Source organism: Coenobita brevimanus, chromosome 18, assembly GCF_032717465.1.
Source record: "Coenobita brevimanus isolate Jiangsu-jjx chromosome 18, ASM3271746v2, whole genome shotgun sequence".
In the NCBI taxonomy this organism is placed as follows: Eukaryota; Metazoa; Arthropoda; class Malacostraca; order Decapoda; family Coenobitidae; genus Coenobita; species Coenobita brevimanus.
In genome coordinates, this window is record NC_136971.1 from 989750 (window position 1) to 1012929 (window position 23180).

At 45.5% G+C, this 23180-nt stretch overlaps 3 non-coding genes across 3 annotated transcripts; 2 read left to right on the top strand and 1 right to left on the bottom strand.

The window, feature by feature from the left end:
- Positions 1-512: 512 nt before the first annotated feature.
- Positions 513-584, top strand: TRNAP-AGG (transfer RNA proline (anticodon AGG)). Its single transcript has one exon. It is a non-coding gene; the product is annotated as a tRNA-Pro (tRNA).
- A 791-nt stretch (positions 585-1375) lies between these two features.
- On the top strand, positions 1376-1447 carry TRNAG-UCC (transfer RNA glycine (anticodon UCC)). Its single transcript has one exon. It is a non-coding gene; the product is annotated as a tRNA-Gly (tRNA).
- A 301-nt stretch (positions 1448-1748) lies between these two features.
- On the bottom strand, positions 1749-1821 carry TRNAR-UCG (transfer RNA arginine (anticodon UCG)). Its single transcript has one exon. It is a non-coding gene; the product is annotated as a tRNA-Arg (tRNA).
- Positions 1822-23180: the final 21359 nt, after the last annotated feature.

A 23180-nucleotide genomic window follows, 5' to 3' on the forward strand; every position in this document is an offset into this window, starting at 1 on the left:
GTGGATCTTGCCACACACCTATATAGTCCTTCAACAAGCAAAATGATATAAAGTCAGTGGCTATAAAAATAATAAAAGGGGATGGTGAAGTGTGCCACACCACACTTTTTATAATAACTGTTAGTTATAGTATGAGTTGAAAGATGGATATATAAGGTATATTGCATACAGGAGTGAGTAATAATAGCAGGGCCGCAGCCAACGATACTATGACAGCGCACCGCCCTATTCAGGAAACGAAGGGGGCCGGTGAGTGAGGTCAAAAACACCCACCTACTCAATCGAATATTCACCGCACCACTGCAAAGACCCAGCACACAGCCTACATGACGTGGCTTGCGTAGCTTTTGGTGCAAGACGGCTTTAGGCCTTGTATTTTCTCGCCACGTCATCCAAATATTTTTGTACTTAACACCGTCGCATCCTTTGACCTCCTACTTCCGTCATTAAAGTTATGAAGAAAAAATAATAATCTTTTCATAGGTTTATTCAGGTTCGAACGCAGAAAGAGTGGCCTGTTGGTCTAGGGGTATGATTCTCGCTTAGGGTGCGAGAGGTCCCGGGTTCAAATCCCGGACAGGCCCAGTGGTAGGTTTTTAAAGGTAATTAAAAAGTGAATGGGGAGAGAGCCGGGTAGATATACATATATATATTGTTACTGCTGGCGGGAGAGATTTAATAAGCAGCAGTTGGGCACGAATATAATAATTTATCAGTTTGCCTTCTTGTGGTCAGTCACAACAAAACCAGTGTGCGTGTGGTTAAATTAATTGTACTGTAATACAGTAATTTTGACTGTCACTGGAGTTCGTTAAAAAATAAAGCCATGTACTATCAGTACGGATCAGGCTGCATGGACTCTGCTTATTCCGTACAGGTTTATTGTATGCAGTCAGGCATTCACGATCATCAAATTACGGTACTTTTTTTTTTAACTGTTTATAGACGTCAAAACATTATGATTCGAGGAAATGTTACAGTAGCAAATCAACTAATCAAGCTAAACAAGCAGTTATGTACAGTACATTCGTAGTCTCGTGACCACATAGGCTATTTGCCTAACAAAAAGACTTTCAGACAGGAAAGAAAATGGAGATGTTACAACAGTTTTAAGAAAATGGAGATGTTACAACAGTTTTGATATGTTATAACTAAAGATGATTTTTCTTAGGCCTAAGAATACTCTTTTTTTTGTAAGCCGGGGACGTTTTTTTCAGCTGGGGGACGGTTACCTTTGTACCTGAGGAACGATTAGTATTTATGCTTATCTTTGGGTCACCAGACTTTTTTTTTTTTTCCTTCTTTTCCCTGTTACTTGTAGGTCTAATTTACAGTTCCAAGTTTTTTAACTTCTCTATAAAAGGCTTTATATCTGGCGATGGTGGTATAGTGGTGAGCATAGCTGCCTTCCAAGCAGTTGACCCGGGTTCGATTCCCGGCCATCGCAGAGGGAGTTTTGAAGTATACAGTTTCCTGCATCATGGTCGTAAGCGAAAGCGGTGTGATAAACTTTAGCCGCTTTCAGAATAAGCTCATAATTATAATAGTTGTCTGCATGCTGTATGGTCTGTGCATTACAGTGTTGCTTATTGCCTGTTTTTTTTTTTTTTTTTTTCTGGAGGGGGGTGAGGGGTGCATTGTTCACGCATGAGACTACCTGATAACACCGAAGACTATAACTGCAGTAGTACTACGCATTTGGCGATGTAATAAATGTTGGGCTAAACAAGGCATAAGGAAAAAATTTTCGACCGTGACAGGACTCGAACCTGCAATCTTCGGATCCGAAGTCCGACGCCTTATCCATTAGGCCACACGGTCTGTCGATTGAGAGGTTGCCACATACCTATTTATAGTTTAAATTTATCTGCAGTAGTATTGTTCTGTGGGTATTTGTTCGTTTTTTTATTACATTAATTCATTTTATTGCACAAGTCAAACCCATTTGTCACTTAAAATTTTAATTTCGGAGAAAATGTGACAGCTTCCTTTCACATATATTTTTAAAAGAAATATAATTTAATTCTGAAGTTATCGATTACAGAATCCTGTCATTCTTACACATAAACCATGCCTAACTGAAGTTAATCGTGAAAGCTGCATTGTTTGGTTCCAACCTAGGGAAAATATGCCCCTGCCCTGTTAGTTTCAGAATCTCTCTCTCTCTCTCTCTCTCTCTCTCTCTCCTATGAAACTTATCTTTATCATAAACATTACGACATCTGTGAATGTTTGCTATTCTAATAATAGTCATCGATATATATATAACATAGATGTGGCAACGGTTGATGCAAGCGGCCGCCATCTTGGTACTCGTAGTAGAACAGTGGTGCAGTGTGCTTGGAACACAGTTTTACGCGTTTGGGGGATCAGATAATTCAGCAGCGATCAACTGCACAAACAAACAGTTCAAGGACTATGGGAGAACTTTTCATCTGTGAGTAGGCATGATAAGGAGTATTTAGCTTGTGTTTTTGCATACTGAATCACTTCTCATTTGGTCTCAAAGCAGTATGCAGTATCTAAGGAAGTACCTAAGGCATTGTTGTAATATGTTGGACCTTTGGTAGAATTTCAGTACTTGGAAACTTCCCAACAATGTGGCACAAATAAGTCTGTTCTTTCATTTAGTGAACATTGCTAAGGGAGGGCATTAAGGTTGAATTCTGTTATGATAATTATTAGGGTTTTAATGGAGGGCTACCGAATGACGTTACAATGGTTGTTCTACGATAAATGGAATAGAAACTGCACTCGATTTTCAACTTTTCTAAAGTGATCATATTAACCCTTTGATACATTTCCCCCCCCCCTATAATAACCCCCCTTAAAAGCAGGTATTTCACTTGGTGTGCCATGTCTTCTAGAGGGTTGCTGTCGATATGCGAATTTTTAGGGAAAACGGAAAAATGACTTTCCGGTTCTTCACTGCTCATATCACGTGTATTCAAGTGCGTGTATGGATTACATGGGAGTACAGTGGCGGCTTCCATCGCTGTGCGGTGGCTTCACCGCTCGCATTGACCCGTGCTTAGCAAGAGCACTCCATCAATATAACCCAGTGATAATACTACATATCCCAACTAGATGACTATTAGGAAAGGAGGGAAGGAGGGTTTCAGTAATTCTTCACATTTCTTGCATTCAAAAGTGAAAAAGATGAATTAGTAAATCGCTGCTTTTTCAACCAGTCATCAGAGAGGAAGAGGTCAGTGGATTTCGGTGGCTTCTGTACTGTAGGCACTGGTAAAAAAAAAGTCTTCATTGCCGGATGTAGCTAATTGGGTAAAACTTGCACCTAGAGTAGGTTCGTTTATAATTGCATGATGCAAGTGCAAGTAATGAACTTTTATTTTTATACCACGGTGATAAATGAAAATTTAAAATTTATGATCTAAAATATTATGCGATACCGGTGTGTTACTGCTTACTCGACCAAGCCGGATCCTCATTGCCATTCATAAATTTGTGTGACTTAGAATTGGCCAGTTGCAGAAGGGACAGGAGAAAGTTAACCTAATTAGTGCACAACATTGGCTGTACATTTTTATCCCATGTTTTAAAGTAATTTTGCTAACATTCGGGGCATTTATCTTTGTCCATAATTCCTGGAATCCCAGTGCACATAAGGACATAATGGAAGCATATTCTTAATAACTCTTAAGTCAGGCTTCTGTGAGTCGCCAAGCTGATTCCGGAATAGTGTACTACAGCATAGTTGTCTCAGTCATAAAGGTTAATAGTAACAATCTTCTCTCAGGCTCCTATAAGACACGTTGCTGAAGGAAATCGTCTGGCATCTGCCGGAAAAAAATATGGTACTAAGGCTGTCCTGATGAGTGGGTGAGCAGGTCATGGTACGCAAACTACTATACCCATCATCCCAACGCTCGATTCGCAGCAAACCCATAAGTACGGACACCTACCACTGAACTTTTTATTTTCTTTTATATCACGTTCTGCAGTAATCGCTGTTTAACTAAGGAAATAGGACGAAACCGAAACATTCTTTCCCAGCTCAGAGGAGTACAAAGACAAGCAAACACACCAAATGGCCATTTCGGGGCTATTTGTTACGTAGAAGATTCGGGGCTGTTTTTTACATAGAAGAGGATGACTGCGATATCTAAATATATGAGTTTAAGATGAGGATAATATAGCAAGAACGCTCTAACTCCCCCCCCCCCCGGCCCATTAGATCCTTCGGTTCAGGCCAGCAGATAGTCGTAGATCTTGAGAGGGGATGAGGGTTGTACCGCATATTTACTGGGCACCACATAACTTCCACACACGATCACCACATTGCCTCTACACCTTGCACACGGCACCGCAGCAGGCAGGCCTACTTGACGCTGGACCCTGCTGAAAACCACACGGCGACGCTCTGAGGGTCGCTCATGCCGCAGCCAGTCGCAGGACAACTAAACGATGGTACGAGTGTGAGATGTGCCTATGCCAATCACCTTCGTTTCCGGCAAGGCACAAGGCACAAAGGCCTGGCTTGGCTGGCACATAAAACTCATGAGGCGTCCATCTGTTTCCTCAGTCCACTCCTGAGAGTCCTGACCTCGACGGCACAGCTACTCGTATATAGTCGGTCCTCTCGCCTGTAGCCGGCCTCCCACGCCCGCCGCTGTCTGGACAGCAACACACCCACACACACACACACACACACACACACACACACACACACAGATAGCTAGATAGTTGGATAATTTATTGACCACAGCAGTACATAATATAAATATATAAATATCACATGAGCAATACATTTAGACTGTAGTCCAGCAAAAAACGATAATTAATAGTGACATTCAGAAGTAAACATTCAAGATATTGTGTATTATTTTACAGGTCATCTCTGCTACAAATTGTTTAGAGAACAGCTGATCCATGGTATTGAACTGATACGTTTCACACACACACACACACACACACACACACACACGAATCATGACCTTGTAGATTATCTGCTCACATGGGACTGACCCCTCCTTGGTCACTCGTGCCTCCTCCCCCTCCCTTTCCCCCACACCTCCCCCACTCCCTCACCCCCACAACAAAATCCATACATCCTCACCCCCACGCCTATTGTAGTATTGCCTTCCCTCACCCTCATACCTACAGCACCTTGCCCTCGCCCACACACTATTCACTCTCACACTCCTTTACCACTTCACACTCGTACCTACATGTATAGGCCTATTCACCACTCCCATCACCTGTAGAGCACATAAGAACATAAGAAGAGAGGATTACGTTTCAGCTATGTAACTATTGTTTTGCAACTACTTCTCAGCCTTAGAGGCTCTTACCGATCCTTCTGGTGTTGAGTATGCAGCCTAGACCAGTGAAATGGGGCACACTGTGTCCTCCGATCTTACTTCTCAATCTGTGGTGCTGCTCCACTTGACCACTCCTCTCAAGACTTGGCGCCACCACACACCTCCAACCTTGAACGTTTCACTAAGTGCCATACATGTTACCTCCATACTAATGACATGGCCCATGCCCCTGCTGAGATAGAAGTGGCTCATTCCTTTCCATTATTGATTTTGTATTCCTGCTTGAAACCTCTGGTGCTGCATGCATTTGTTGGCTTTCTATGTCTCTTGCATATGCCTACCACTGCAGAGGACTCTGGCCCCTTCCTCTCTGCCTACTGGCCCTTCATTGCACATTCTTCAAAGTCCTTTGTGAATATCCTGCTGGTAGCTTTGTCCATGTTTTAGGGTAGACATCCCTTTCTTGGACTTTTGTGTCAGCATATATCTCCTTCCTTTCAGTACCTTAATGACTTTTACACCACTCCACAGTATTTTCATTTGAAATGTCCAGTTCCTCTCTCGCAAGTCTTCTGATTTCTAGCAAACATTTTCATGTTTTTTATGTGTCCGTCTCTGGGCATAGGTTTCACAGCCTGCTCTCAAGGCTCAGTAGTCCTCCTACATACCATACACCTCTACATGTCACCACTTCGGCTCTAACACCCACCGTCCATATTGAATACATGCTAGAGTTGTCTCATACAGGACTGGTGTACTGGTATTAGCGGGGGTATTTTTACGACATGGCGGATCTTCTGCTAGATCAGTAAAGTCTGATTTTTAAAAAATTCAAATCCTTAAACTGTTCCCTGCCCCAGCCAGGATTTGAACCTGGGTCAGGCCGCCTTTCTACCGATTGAGCCACCGCCTCCCCCCAACTTATCCCCAGTTTGTTTATCTGCCTATGACCTGGCTCTCCCCACACCTTCACCTAGGGCTTTACAATTTACTGAGCCAATTGCTATGAAGCAGGAAGTGGCCTCACCATCATGGTCCTGGAGTAGGTGTTTCATTCTGTTCTGCCTGTAATTTATCCTTTCTGCAATGTGGTGGAGGTCCTGACATTTAACCTATACCTCATAATAGGTTTGGTCACTATAATGGTATTCTGCTACCAAGCTTAAACCCCTGCAAACACGTCCACCTTGACTGAGGTTCTGGTTACAGGTCTGGTGCCTACAACTTTCAGTTGTTGCTGGAGAGTGGAAGCATGTCCTTCATCACCCTGGCAGGCCTACCTGTACATACTTTTGTCAGCCTAGACTCATGTCGGCACATTCACATTAAGTCTTTGTGTGGGGCATTATTTTCTTCTTTGGAGTCTCAGTATTTTGCATTAGCCACTGTTTGGGTTCCTACCACCTGGTGGTCCTAAATGTTTCTGGCCTTTCCTCAACCTACTTCACTTCACCTTGTCCACGTCAGGTATTTGCTCAAGGCACCTTGGTATCTTATGAGGCAGCCCTTTGTATCTCACAGGTTTTGCCTTGGCAAACTTTGGATTGCCTTTCATGCTTTGGTAGCACCTTGTGAGGCAACCTTCCACATGGCCACTGCACATCATCAAGGTGCCCCTATGGTTCTTTGTCAAGAACGAGTTTTTATTAATCTAATATACTATAGCAGTAGCCGTGTGTGTGTGTGTGTGTGTGTGTGTGTGTGTGTGTGTGTGTGTGTGTGTGTGTGTGAGTTTTGGGCAGCCGAAACTACACATTCAAATCGCACCAAAATTGGCACAAAAATCGCAAAAATTTCGCTGATGTAAAAAAAACTTGGTCCCATCACGATTGAAAAACTTTTACTATATTTAATGAGCGATCACATTTTGACCAAAAAACGCTGCTCCCGGAGCCCGGCATAGGATCTCTGTTGAATTTTTTGCCCAAAGGTAGCAAAATAAACTGGTGCAGTAGCAGTGTGTCTGTGTGTGTACTTCGGACTTGCGTTCGGACTTGGGTTCCATTCCCGAAGCTGCAAATAACACGATCAGTTGGATAGCTGCAAAAAATACAAGTGACAACGTTACACTAGAACAGCACATAAACGCGAGAGACCTCCGCAGGAGCTTTTTCGTCTGCTGTGTGGCCCCAAACACTCTGCGGTCACAACCACCATGAATGAAAGCGGCCGAGGTAGCCGCAGCCGGGGGATGCGGCTTAAATTGCCGCATCCCCACATAATACAATGTTTTAGTCACTAGAAATTATGTAAATAATACTATTCTATACTATGCCATATAAATGGGATGTATATTTACCTACAAACAGGAGGTAATAGATTCCCTACCAGGCATAACACGCATAGATCCATGTGAGGAGAAACGCTTTGCGCCCTTAGACCACATATACTTAGGTGCTGAGGTACAAAGACTATTTCAGTCACCTGAACACTGAGAGAACACGAAACTGATCTGTGATGTGCCAGGTCACTGTAGGACGTTTCTGGTAACTACTTGCATGGAAATAAAGATTTTCATTCGACTCGAAAATGTTGGAAATGTGCACACAGTTAACTGTTACAAAATATTTTGATTAAAATGTTTTAAGGGACACACCATCTCTCACGTTTAGCGTAGAAGCTTCCTCGAGTATATCAGGGTGATTTGCAACAACTTGATGATGAATGGAGGAATCTTTCAAAGCTGAATGTTCCTGAAAATGTGAAAACAGAACAATCCAGAGGTGTTTTTCGAGTGGCTTTCAACTCTTAAGAGTGACAAGGTGACTCTGATATTTCAATCACTTCCTGTGTTTGTCCTCAGAATAGTCATTGCTTACTAGTAATACAGAGGCAGAAATAATCTTCTCCAAGGTAAACCTCAATAAAAGTATAAAAACTAAGGTTAGGAATAAACTCTCTCTTTGCACACAAGCAAATATTGTTTTAACATCCGAAACATCACGTGAGAGATATGATCAAGAGTGTGTAACACGATGCAAGTGTTTAAATTGTCATAGTATAAGTATAACCCTTATGTAAAGACTTATAATCATACAATTGTATACACTAACTCAGTTGATGATTATTGTCATTACACTGTATATGTCAAATAAAATACAAGTTACTATGATTTCCAAAGCATCAATTTTTGTTTGTTACCCATTAAATTGGTACTTTGCTATGGTTGCCATGAAAAGAGACTGGAATGCGACTGAGTGTGGCCCCACCTGCAACTTTGACGGATGGACGTTGATGGGTGCAGGTGGGCATGGGTGAGTGTGAGTGGTTGCAGGTGGGCGTGGATGGATGTCGATCAGTGTTGTCGGGTACAAGTAGGTGTAGATGGTTGTGGCTGGGTGTAGTTGCATGTGGATGTGTGTTGGCGTCGCAGGTGGATGTAGGTAGGGGATAAATGGGTGTGGGTTGGTGTGGTTGGGTGTGGTTTGCATGGGTGTATGTGTGTTTGTGTGGGTAGTTATAGGCGGATATGGCTGGATGTAAATAAGTATGGCTGGGTGTAGTTGGGTATGGGTGAATGCAGACGTGTTTATAGAGTTGGGTGCTTGGGAGAAGGTGAGGGAGTCCAAGAACAAGGTGCATAGTGAGTGACTAACCAGGAGTGTGGTAAAATGATGTGGTTGTGGAGAATGAAGCAAAGAGCGAGAAAGAGATGGACAGATAAGATGTGGGAGAATTTACGAGAGGGAGGTGGTGTGACGGGAGGAGTTGTTACTGAGTAAGGACAAAAACCTTAGAAAGTCGTTTACCCGAGGCCACTGCTGATAGTCTGCAGCGTCAGACCAGTGGCGTAGCAGGTCTTAACAGGTAGGGGGCGAAGGTGGGGTCAAGTACAAATTTGATGAGGTCAAGGTGGGATCATGTCCTAATCGGAGGGGCCAAGGTAGGGTGAAGTCCTTATCTGGGGGGGGGGGGCAGGAAGGATTGCAAAACAGTTTTTGAACATTAACATAAATGTCAGAAGTGGAGAGTAGGGAGGGGGCCAAGGGTCTGGTTTGAGGGGTCCCCAGCCCCCCTCCCCGGCTCTGCCACTTAGTCGGACGAGGGGAAAACCTTGCTAATTATGCTCACGTTCTCTTACCAGCGTCTCAGGTGGCGGCCACAGCATCCCTACAGAGGACATCAGTCATCACCTGTACCCAAATACCCGACACTGGATCCGAAGGCTTGGCTGTATACAGCATCGTTAATAAGGTATGTTTGGTATCACAGTTTTTTATACATACATACAAACATACGAACATACATACATGCATACAATACATACATACATACATACATACTGTAGCGTACTGTAGATACATGCTGTATAAACTCAGCATTAACAGGAGTGATGATGTAGGTGGATGTGGATGGACATTGGTACATAGGAAGTAAGTGTGGATAGAAAGTTGTGCTTATGGGCATAACATGTAGGTGGATTTGGACAGACTGTGATGCGTATAAGTACACCTATCTTCATCTACCCACCCATCCACCCGTCACCTACCAACCCACCCACCCACCCATCACATACCCACCCATTACCTACCCACCCAACACCTACTCACCCAACACCTACCCACCCAACACCTACCCACCCAACTCCTACCCATCACCTACCCACCTATCACCTACCATCACCTACCCACTCAACACCTACCCACCCAACACCTAACATCACGTACCCACAATCTACCCAGCCAAGACCTACCCACCCATAACCTACCATCACCTATCCACCCATCTTCACTTACCCACAACCACTCACATTCACCTACATCAAGTCACATCCATTCACCAGTGGGGGTTAGCAGGTCTAGACAAGTGGAAGGAGATGAGGGGAGAGATGTGGCCAAATATATGAGAGGGGGCCCATTGCTATGTAATAAAACATATAATAAATAAACCAAAATATTAAATATGCATCCGTGGCGGGGGGAAGACTACTTGTCTTAGTGAAAGGGGCCCAGGACCACTTGTAGCTACCCCACTGCCATCCACATCCACCCACACCCACCTAGACCCACCCACACCTACATATAGCCATCCACACCCACTTATATGCACCCGCACCCACATAAGCGCAGCTTCAGTCATCCACAATTATCCACATGTATTCAGTTCTACCTACACCAATCATAGTTATGTACACCCAACCAAAACCACCTACACCCAAATCATCTCACCCACAGTTGCCCACACCCATTCACTGCATAACCGCTCAGATCAAACTGTACCCATCTACACCCACTCCTTCTTACATATACTATCCAACACCCACCTAAGAACCCCTACACCTACCTACTCCCACTTGCACCCATTTACACCCACTCTCTTCCCTCGCACCTCTTCCTTAGCGATATATTTCTCGTATTTCAGCTTAGTGTTCTCTTTTATTACAGTAATAGTATTTTGATACCGAAATTATTTGCATCAGTATCATACAAGCAGATACTGAAGGGTTATGTGCAGATAAAAATAATACAGTACAGCGTCTGCGTTGCCATGGAGACCATGTGTTTTCCCGCCCAGAGGAACGAGGTCCCAGCCACCCTTTGGCCTCGGTGGCTGACATGAAAATGACGATATTTCCACTATTATATCGTTTAGGACTGTTTCTTAGGTGCAGACGGGTGGCTGTATCGATATTACATTACCAGCTATACTTATTTATTTTCTGTATAGTTGAATAACGTTATATAAAGCTAAAATTATGTGCTTGCCAATGTTACCAGCCGTAAAAATACCCTCGGTCTCTGATTTCGGGTCGAGATTAAACTGATATATTAAATACCTCTAGTTTCTCTTACATATTTTATCCGTGCTGTCTTAGAGGTCATAATTTGAAACCATTCTGTGAGATATTCTTGTTTCTCGGTTGATTGAATCTACGACATGCAATTTCCTCAGACACACTGTGATCTGGTAACTGTGTGGGGTGATGCGAGGGGATGAGGGTTGTAGGGTCGCATACGTAAATGATCTTAACCATTTCTTACGATAAATATTCATCAACAGAAGTGAATTGGTATCGGAAATCGGTCTGTATGGGCGTATTTCTCGCTAAATATTCACCCTGGATTGGTTGTGAAGTGTTTGGGCGATATACGAGTGAAAACAAAAGGCTTCTGTACATAGGTAAAGGTCGAGAAATTTTATGAATATTACGTCATATTTTGTTGGAACTTAATCAGTCACGTCAGTTAATGTGGTCCTAATGTACACCTGATGTCTGGTTGAATTGCACTACATAACTACACACAAATTACTATGTTTTTTAGTCACATCAGTTGATAATAATATTACAAAGTGGATGAACGGCGCTAAGGTAAAATGATTTTAAGTCTGACGTCATTTTCAGGGAGTTGTTGGCAAGTGTGTCAGGTTCTGATACTAAGAAGAGAAACCCTTGCAAATAAGTAATTCGCCGAAGGACTTTTATGGCTGTCTCTGGTATCATTGTTAGGCAATTTTGGAGGCTGGTATTCCGCCTGAAGGTGGTATAGAATGGGCTCTTTGCGTATACAAGGAATAGGACAAAATTGTCTCTTAAAGGAAAATAATCGCAAAGATATCACTCTGGTAATTTCTGTGTACGTGTGTCTCCCTGGCCCAACATGGATGCCAAAGACTGCCAATTTTACTTTCATAATTTGAACAGCAAAATCCAGACCTGTGGCTGTTTTTTAACGCTGCTTGAGGTATTTATCGTTGATAACATATGGTAATTAACTGTACTGATGTGCTGTTGTGGCTGTGTTAGGAAAAATAAAGTCATATAAGAGTGTAGTTGAAACACGCAGGTTATTTAACTTCGTCGAGTTGACTCAATGAAGCAGCTCGACCAAAGGCGTTTTTGCGTTCGTCCGAAACTCGAGGTCTCACAACACTACACAGTTCCCAGATCTCAGTGTGCTAGTCATTTACGAATTTATATAATTATTACAACAAGAGCGATCATAAAATTAAGGGCAGTGGCATAAGTACTTCCGTTGTTACAAATATTTACCGTAAACTTCGTGAACCGTAGGGTCACTAAAAACTAGAAACCTTAGTTTTTTCTATTTACGATCGAAGTAGGAAGATAATAGTCTTAATTTACTTGGTAACTCTGTGCAGCAGATTATTTTGGCTTAAATAATCTTTATTGGCTACTAAGGAAAAATACAAGTGATGTAAGTATTGTAATATCCATATGCCCACCCACCTGTACCAAAGAAACAGTCCAGAAAGATAAAATAATGGAAATAACGTCATTTTTATGTTGGCCACCGAGGAGAGAGGATGACAGGAAGTGGGTCCTGTTGGCGGGAAAACGAGTGGTCTCCATGGCAACGCAGACTCAACTCGCACATCAAATAAATTTGCTGTGTTAGGAGTGTGTGGGTATGTGTAGGTGTAGATAGGAGTTGATGGGTGTACGTAGGTGTGGGTGGGGGTAGATGGGTGTGAGTGTGTGTAAGTGTGCTGGGATGGGCGTTGATGGGTGTGGGTGTGGGTGGGTGTGAATGAGGGCGAGTGGGTTATAGGTGGGCGTGGATGAATGTAGATTGGTGTGCATGGGTGTGGGTAGGTGTACTTGAGTGAGGTTTAGTGTAGTTTTGTGTGGGTGCGTGTAGGGGTTGTAGATGGATGAAGGAAGGTGTAGGTGGGTATGGGTCGGTGTGGTTGGGTGTGGGGCACATAGGTGTATATAGGTTTGCTTCGGTAGTTATGAGTGTATGGCTGGGTGTAGGTGAGTATAGGAGGGTGAAGTTGGGTGTTTGTGAGTGTAGGTGTGTTTATGAGTGTGGAGTGGTTGTGAGGAGAAGGAGAGGGAATCCAAGGGTAAGGTGCATAGCGAGTGACTGACTAGGAGTGTTTTAATATGAGGTGGTTGGTGAGAGTGAAAAGAAGAACGAGAAAAAGATGGACAGATAAATGCGGGGGAATTTACGAGAAGGAGATGGTGTGCCATGAAAAGAGGGGTCGTTAATGAGCAGGGACAAAAACTTTGGAAGTCGTTTAGCTGGTGCCACTGCTGATCGTATGCAGCGTCAGAGCAGTGGCGTAGCAGGTCTGAACCAGTGGGGGACCAAGGTGGGGCCATGTCCTAATCTTGGGGGCCAAAGTGGGACCATGTCCTGATCTGGGGGACCAAGGTGGGGCCATGTCCTAATCTGAAGGACCAAGGTGGGGCCATGTCCTAATCTGGGAGGCCAAAGTGGGGCCATATCCTAATCTGGGGGACCAAGGTGGGGACATGTCCTAATCTGGGGGACCAAGGTGGGGGCATGTCCTGATCTGGGGGACCAAGGTGGGGACGTGTCCTAATCTGGGGGACCAAGGTGGGGATATGTCCTAATCTGGGGGCCAAGGTGGGGACATCCTAATCTGGGGGGGCCAAGGTGGGGCCAAGACCTAATCTTAGGGGCCAAGGTCGAGCCAAGTCCCAATCTGGGGGAGGGGGCAAAATGGGGCCAAGTCCTAATCCGGGGGGTCAAGTGGGGTTAAGTACTAATTTTAGGGGGCCTAGGTGTGGCCATGTCCTAATCTGGGTGGGTTAAGGTGGGGTCAAGTCCTTGTCTGGGTGGGCCAAGGTGGGGCCAAGTCCTTCTCTGGGGGAGCAAGGATGGGGTGAAGTGCTATTTTCGAGAGGGAGGGGGCCGTTGCCAGTCAGTCTTTATTCATTAACTATAATGTCAAAAGTTTGAAACAGTGAGGGAACCAAGGGTCTGGTTTGGGGGGTCCCCAGCCCCCCTCCCCGGCTCTGCCACTAGACGAGGGGAAGACCTTGCTAATATTTATGCTTACGTTCTTTTACCAGCGTCTCAGGTGGCGGCCACAGCACCCCTACAGAGGACATCAGTCATCACCTGTACCCAAATACCCGACACTGGATCCGAAGGCTTGGCTGTATACAGCATCGTTAATAAGGTATGTTTGGTAGCACAGTTTTTTATACATACATACAAACATACGTACATACATACATGCATACAATACATACATACATACATACATACTGTAGCGTACTGTAGATACTTACTGTATAAACTCAGCATTAACAGGAGTGATGATGTAGGTGGATGTGGATGGACATTGGTACATAGGAAGTAAGTGTGGAGTGAAAGTTGTGCTTATGGGCATAACATGTAGGTGGATTTGGACAGACAGTGATGCGTATAAGTACACCTATCTTCACCTACCCACCCAACACCTACCCACCCATCACCTACCCACCCAACACCTACCATCACCTGCCCACCCAACACCTACCCACCCATCACCTACCATCACCTACCCACCCATCACCTACCCACCCATCTTCATCTACACATAGCCATTCACATTCATCTTCACCAAGTCACATCCATCCACCAGCGGCGTAGCCAGGTCTTGATAAATAGAGGGGTAGAGGGTGAAGGAGTAGCCAGACCCTCATCTCGGGGGAGGGGGGGGAATGGGAATAGCTATAGAATATGCATATCATAAATGAAGTGAGGTTTCAGTGGTTTGCCAATGGGGGGCGGCAAGGGTCTGACTGGGGGGCCGGGTACCCTCCATATCTACGCCACTGCCGTCCACATCCACCCACACCCACCTAGATCCACCCACACCCACATACATCCATCCACACCCACATGCTTCTACCCGCTCCCACATACATCCATTTACATTCCCCTAGTCACATACAGACGCACCTACATTCACCCATGCCCACATACTGTACATCCATTCATACCCACATACATCCACCAACAACCACATCCATCCATCCACATACATCCATCCAACACCATAGCCACTCGGATTCAACAATGCCTACCTACACCCACTCACAGTTACCTACACTGACCTCATACCAACACCCACCTGAATTCATTCACAATTAACTCCACCCATTCACTGCATAACCACTCAGGCCAAATTACATCCACCTACACACACCCACTCTTACCTACACCACCCAACACCCACTTAAAAACCCCTACCCCTACCTACTCCCACTTGTACCCACTTACACCCACCCTCTTCCCTCGCACCTCTTCCTTAGCCATACATTTCTCGTATTTCAGCTTAGTGTTCTCCTCTGTGACATTAATATTGTTTTGATACCGAAATTATTTGTATCAGTATAATACAAGTAGATACTGAAGGGTTATATGCAGAATAAATCACTGTAGAAAAGGTGTAACGATAATACAGTCCAGGGTCTGCGTTGCCATGGAGACCATTTGTTTACCCGCTTACTAGACCGACCTCCCAGCCGCCCTCTCGTCTCGGTGGCCGACATGAAAATGACGATATTTCCACTAATTTATCGTTTAGGTCTGTTTCTTTGGTGCAGACGGGTGGCTGTACCGATATTACAATACCGACAATACTTATTTATTGTCCGTATAGTTGAATAACGTTATTTAAAGCTAAAACGTTGTGCTTACAAATACTGCCAACTGTAAAAGTACCCTTGATCTCTGATTTCGGTTCGAGATTAAACCGATATATTAAAGACCGCTAGTTTCTCTGACATATTTCGTCCGTGCTGTCTTAGTGGTCATAATCTAAAGCCATTCTGTGAGATATTCTTGTTTCTCGGTTGATTGAATTTATGACATGTAATTTCCTGAGACACCCTGTGATCTGGTAATTGTGTGGGGTGATGTGAGAGGGTGAGGATTGTAGGGCCGTATTCTTAAATAATGTTAACCATTTCTTACGATGAATATTCATCTATAGAAGTGAATCGGTATCAGAAATCGGTCCGTATGGACGTATTTCCCGCTATATATTCACCTTGGCTTGGTTGTGAAGTGTTTGGACGATATACGAGTGAAAAGAAAAGGCTTCTGTACACAGGTAAAGGTCGAGAAATTCTATGAATATTACGTCATATTTTGCTGGAACTTAGACAGTCACGTCAGGAAATGTGGTCCTAATGTACACCTGATGTCTGGTTGAACTGCACTACATAACTACACACAAATTACTGTTTATTTTAGTCACATCAGTTGATAATAATATTACAAAATGGATGAACGGCGCTAAGGTAAAATGATTTTAATTCTGACGTCATTTTCAGGGAGTTGTTGGTAAGTGTGTCAGGTTCTGATACTAAGATGAGAAACCCTTGCAAATAAAAAATTCGCCGAAGGACTTTTGTGGCTATCTCTGGTATCATTATTAGGTAATTTTGGAGGCCGGTATTCCGCCTGAAGGTGGTATAGAATAGGCTCTTTGCGTATACAAGGAGTAGGACAAAATTATCTCTTAAAGGAAAATAATCGCAAAGATATCACTCTGGTAATTTCTGTGTACGTGTGTCTCCCTGGCCCAACATGGATGCCAAAGACTGCCAATTCTACTTTCATAATTTCAACAGCAAAATCCAGTACTGTGGCTGCTTTTTAGCGCTGCTTGAGGTATTTATTGCTGATAATATATGGTATTTAACCCTCCTGATGTGCTGTTGTGGCTGTGTTAGTGAAAATAAAGTCATATAAGAGAGTAGTTGAAACACGGAGATTATCTGACCTAGTCCAATTGAAGCAATGAAGCAGCTCAACCAAAGGCGTTTTTGCGTTCGTCCGAAACCTCGAGGTCTCACAACACTACACAGTTCCCAGATCTCAGTGTGCTAGTCATTTACGAATTTATATTATTATTACAACATGAGCGATCATAAAATTAAGGGCAGTGGCATAAGTATTTGCGTTCTTGCAAATATTTTATTTCCGTGAACCCTAAGATCGCCATAAACTAGAAACTTTATTCTTTATTCTATGATTTACGATCGAAGCAGGAAGCTGATAGTCTTAATTTACTTGGCATCTCTGTGCACCCCTTTATTTTGGCTTAAATAATCTTTATTGGCTACAAAGGCAAAATATAAGTGGTGTAAGTATTGTAATATCCATATGCCCACCCGCCTGTACCAGAGACACAGTCCAGAAAGATAAAATAATGGAAATAACGTCATTTTTATGTTGGCCACCGAGGAGAGAGGATGACATGGACGTCGCTGCTGTTGGTCTCCATAGCAACGCACACTCAGTCACACGCAAAAACACTCGTAGTTTTGATTTAAGTGAGTGTGGCTGGATGTAAGTCGGTGTAGGTGGGTATGGGTGGATGAAGTGTGGTGTGGTTGGGTGTAGGTGGATGTGATTGTGTGTGGGTAGGTGTTGGGGGACGTGGAGGTGTTTGTGGGTAGATGTGGGTATGGGTGGGCGTAAGTGGATGTGGGTGGGTGTTGCCAGGTGTGGGTAGATGTATTTGGCCGAGGTTGGGTGTAGGTGGGCATGAATCGATGTAGGTGGTTATAGAGGGGTGTCGGTAGGTTTGAGCATTTACATGTGGATCTGGATGGGTGTAGGTGAATGTGGGTGTGTTTAAATCGGTTTAGATGGATTTATGAGGGTGGGATGGTTGGGAAGAAAAGGAGATACCAAATACTAAATGGAACGTGGGAGATTTACTGTGAGTGTCCGAAAGGGAGGTGACTGAGGGAGAAAGAGATGATGACAGAACGAGATGGAGGGTTAAGACGCTGGAATATGTAAGGGAGGCTGAGGGTGTGTCCTGAGAAGAGGGGTTGTTACTGAGTAGGGATATAAACGTCTTAAGGTCAATTTTTCGAGACTGGATGCAGCTCATCCAAGAGCAAGAGCTTGTAAAACTCTACGCTCAAAACCCGCCACATATCACTACCTGACGCTGAAGGGGGCGACCAAAATAACCTCCTCAGAGGAATCTAGACCAAACTCAAAATGTCAGCTGTTGGACCCGAAATAGTTGATTGCGGAAAGTTACGTTATTAAAAAATTTCAGTGTTCGGACTTTTATTGCTACATATATACTGTACTTAAATTATACGTGAATAATAGAGTTAATGTTGGTGCGTATGTAAGTGGGTGTGGATAGACAGTCTTGCCTATGTAAATGGGTGTGGATAGACAGTCGTGCCCATGTAAGTGGGTGTGGATAGACAGTCGCACCTATGTAAGTGGGTGTGGATAGACAGTCGCACCTATGTAAGTGAATGTGGATAGACAGTCGCACCTATGTAAGTGAGTGTGGACAGACAGTCTTGTGTTTAAGTATACATGTAGGAGTGAAATCAGTCATACACACAGTCATACCCATCTACACCTACCCACAACCACTTATACCCACTTACACCCACCTGCAGTTACCCATAACCACCTACACGCCTCTACACCCACCCATCAACATGCACCCACACCCATGTAAACCCACCTACACCCACTTCCACCCATCTACATCCGTCCATGTCCATGTAAACTAACCCACACCCACTTCCATCCATCTATATCCACCCAAGCACGTGTAAACCCACCTACACCCACTAGTGCCCACTTCCACCTATCTGCATCCACCCATACCCGTTTAAACCAATCTACACCCACGAGCACCCACTTCTACCCATCTACATCTGCCCACATCCATCCACACCCATCCACACCTACCCACACCCATCCATACCTGCCCGCACCCTTCTACACCCATCCACACCTACCCACACCCATCCACACCTACTCACACCCATCCATACCTTCCCACACCCCTCTACACCCATCCACACCTACTCACACCCTTCCATAAATAGCTACACCCTTCGACACCTACCCACACCTTTCCACATCCATCCACACCTGCCCACAACCTTCCACACCTACACACACCCATCCCCATCTATCCACAACCTTCTACACCTATCCACACTTTCAGACCTACTCACACCTTTCCACACCTATCCACACCCATCCACACCTACCCACACCCTTCCACACCTACCCACACCCTTCCACACCTACCCTCACCCATCCACACCTACCCACACCCTTCCACACCTACCCTCACCCATCCACACCTATCCACACCCATCCACACCTACCCACACCCTTCCACACCTACCCTCACCCATCCACACCTACCCACACCCATCCACACCTACTCACACCCTTCCACACCTACCCTCACCCATCCACACCTACCCACACCCTTCCACACCTACCCTCACCCATCCACACCTACCCACACACATCCACACCCACCCACACCAATCCACACCTACTCACACCCTTCCACACCTATCCACACCAATCCACACCTACCCACACCCTTCCACACATATCCACACCAATCCACACCAACCCACGCCCTTCCACGTCTATCCACACCAATCCACACCTACCCTCACCCATCCACACCTAACTATAACCATCCACACCTACCCCCACCCATCCACAACTCCTCACATCCCTCCAGATCTACCAATACCCATCCACACCTACCCATCCCCTTCCAAACCTACCCATCCCCTTCCAAACCTACCCATCCCCTTCCACACTTACCCTCACCGATCCACACCTACCCAAACCATTCCACATCTACCCACACCCTTCCACACCTGCCCTCACCCATCTACACCTACCCACACCATTCCACACCTACGCACACCCTTCCACACTTACCCACATCCATCCACACCTACCCACACCCTGCCACACTACACCGTCCCATAATCGTCGACACCTACTCACACCCATCCACACCTGCCCACACTCTTTCATACCCACCTACACCCATCGATTCATAACCACATCTTCCACACCTACCCACACCCTTCCATATCCATCCACACACATGCACACCTACCCACATCCATCCCCAATTACCCACACCTTTCTACACCTACCCACAACCTTCCACATCTACCCCCACCCATCCACACTTGCCCTCACCCCTCCACATCTACTCACACCTATCCATACCCACCCATCCCTTTCCACACCCATCCACACCCATCCATGCCTACCCACACCCATCCACCCTTACCCACACCTTTCCACACCACACACCCATCCACACCTACCCACACCCATCCATACCAAACCACACCTATCCACACTTAACCACAATCTTCTACACGTACCCACACTCTTCCATACCCACCCACACCCATGCACACGTACCCACATCCTTCCACATGTACCCACATCCTTCCACACCACACACCCATCCACACCTACCCACACCCATCCACACCTACCCACACCTATCCACACCTAACCACAATCTTCTACACGTACCCACACTCATCTGTACCCATCCACACCCATGCACACGTACCCACATCCTTCCACACCTACCCACACCCTTCCACACTTACCTTTCCACAACCTTCCACACATGCCTACAACCCTCCACATCTAACACCCATCCACACCTACCGACATCCTTCCACACCTACACATACCCATCCACATCCTTCCACACCTATTCACAACCTCTCACACCTATCCACACCCATCCAGACCTACCCCACACCCATACACACCTACCCCCACACTTCCACATCTACCCACACCCATCCACACCTAACCACAATCTTCCACAAGTACCTACGCCGTTCCATACTCACCCACACCCATCTAAACCTGCCCACACACCTCTAGACCTACCCACACCCATGCACAGCTAATCACAGTCTTCCCCACGTACCCACACCCTTCCATACCCACCCATGCTCATCCACACTTACCCACACCCTTCCCTACCTATATACAACCTTCCACACCTACCCACACCCTTCCATACCTACCCTCACCTATCTACGCCCACCTAGACCCATCCACACCTTTCCACACCTACCTCCACCCATCCACACCTGCTCACACCCCTCCACATCTACCCACACCCATCCACACTTACTCATCCCCTTGCACACCTACCCACACCTATCCATACCTACCCACACCCTTGCACACCTATCCACAATCTTGCACACATACCCACATTATTCCATACCTGCCCACACCTATGCCCACCTACCCACACTCTTGTGCACCTGCAAACACACACCCACATCTATCCACACCCACCCACACCTATCCACACCCTTCCACACCTACCTACCAACAACCTTCCACACCTACCTACACCCCTCCACATCTACCCACACCCATCCACACCTACCGACACCCTTTCACATCTACACACACTCATCCACATCCTTCCACACCTATTCACAACCTTTCACACCTATCCACACCCATCCATACCTAACCCACACCTACCCCCACACTTCCACATCTACACACACCAATCCACACCTACCCACATCCATCCACACCTACCTACAATCTTCCACAAGTACATACGCCCTTCCATACCCACCCACACCCATCCATACCTGCCCACACACCTTCAGATCTACCCACACCCATACACAGTTCATCACAGGCTTCCACACCTACCCACACCCTTCCATACCCACCCACAACCATGCATACTTACCCACTCCCTTCTACACCTATCCACAACCTTCCACACCTACCCACAGCTTTCCATATCTATTCTCACCCATCCACACCTACCTAAACCCATCCACATCTGCCCACACCTTTCCACATCTACCCATCACCTTTCACACCTACCCACACCCATCCATACCTACCCACACCCGTGCACACCTATGCACACCCTTCCACACATATCCACATCTTCCACACATACCCACACCCTCCCATACCCACCGACACCCATGCACACCCACCCACACCCTTGCACACACACACACACACACACACACACACACACACACACACACACACCTATCCAAACCCTTCCACACCTATTTACACCCATACATACCTACCCAAACTCTTCCATACTTACCCACGCCCATCCACATCTACCCACATCCATCCACGCCTACCTACACCTTCCATACCCACCTACACCCATCCATACCTACCTATACTCACTCATACCTACCCACATCCATTAAAACCTACCTACACGCTTCCATATCCAACCACACCCATCCACATCTACCAACACCCATCCACACCTGCCCATACCCTTCCACACCCACCCATACCCATCCAAACTATCCACACCCTTCCATACCTACCCACACTCATCCCCACCTACCCACAAGCTTCCACACATACCCACACCCTTCTGTACCCACCCACATCCATCCAAACCTACCCACAACGTTCCACACCTAGCTCCACCCATCCAGACCTACCCACACCCTCCACACTTACCCACACCCTTCCACACCTGCCCAGACCGTCCACACCTACCTACACCCTTTTATACCTACCCTCACCCATCCATACCCACCCTCACCCATCCACACCTACCTGTCCTCTTCCACACTTACCCACACCTATCCACACCCTTCCACACCCTTCCAAATCTATCCACACCCTTCCATACCTATTCTTACCTTTCCATAGCTACCCATGCCTTTCCCCACCTGCCCACACTCATCCACAGGTGCGTCATCCTACGCTCTACTATACCCATCCCCCATTTACCTATTTACATACACTCACAGCAATTTATTCCCCCATTTATTCCTTCGACAATATTTTTCGTGGTGTCTCGGCGAGTGTCCAATAGCAAATCATAACCCCCCTGTCCTGTATGGCGTAATTTAGTTCGTATTTCAATAATAGATGGCTCTGTTGCAGGTTTCACCAAGAGAACGGGAAGTTTCTGGCGGGAACGTGACGTCAGCCAGGCGGGAACGTGACGTCAGTCCCACGTCGACCAATCAGCGATCACTCAAGCTCGATCAGGGAAGCGGCCTTATGTTATGCTGTTCCTGTACCCCCCCACGGAGCTTTATAACTATGCTTAAGACGAATCGAGCATACATAAAGGATCTTATCTCGCTCTTGTAGTTTTTGCCTCCAGAACAAGTAAATAAAAATGATAGGTTTTGTATTGTACTTTGCACATTATTAACTACTTTATATACGTTACCCAGTGTGTTTAAAGTTAGGATAAACTAAAAAACCAACGATTTTATGGCCATAATAAACATAAGAATGTTTATAAATATGCCTGTCTGAGGCCCATTTTTCAATAAACTCGATAATACTATTTTCT